A 657-nucleotide genomic window follows, 5' to 3' on the forward strand; every position below is an offset into this window, starting at 1 on the left:
CCAAATCAAGGGAAAGGTACAGACAAGTATGTTGTTGTTCTTGCTGTTGTTATGTGCCGTCCAGTCGGACCTGACTTATAGTGACCACTCCTTGGGTTTCCGAGGCAGTATCACTATGGAAGTAGATTGCCTCATCTTCCTTCCGAGGAGTGGTTGGTGGGTTTGAACTGCCAGCCTTCTGGTTAGCAATCAAGTGCCTTAGGCACTAAGCTACCAGAGCTCCTACAGACAAGTATAAGAGCTAGTAATAAGGTATTCATGCTTGATAATTCTAAATATTTTGTCCTTCATGTTTCTTAATAACAAATATATAAAAGGCAAGGATAAAATTATGTCACACAACACACGAAATACAAAGACATATTTAGTAATAACAACAAAATAAGGGGAAAGGGAATGTATAGAAATAGAATTTCTTGTATGTTATTTAATTTAAATTAGTACCAACTTATCCTGAAAGGTTTAAACACAAGTTCTTAAATATAATTTTCATGGCAACAACTAAGAAAACATATTTTTAAAATATATACAGAAACAAAAGAAGACAGGAACCAAAAACGGCTCACTATGTGCAGTGTAGTAAATTACTTAGTGTGGCTTTTCTACCCATAAGTCTTTGTAAACTCCAAGGTGGGAATTGCTATTAGCAACTGAGGA

The sequence above is a fragment of the Orycteropus afer genome, unplaced genomic scaffold (genome assembly GCF_000298275.1).
Source record: "Orycteropus afer afer isolate SDZICR_OR568_19922 unplaced genomic scaffold, OryAfe1.0 scaffold00109, whole genome shotgun sequence".
In the NCBI taxonomy this organism is placed as follows: Eukaryota; Metazoa; Chordata; class Mammalia; order Tubulidentata; family Orycteropodidae; genus Orycteropus; species Orycteropus afer.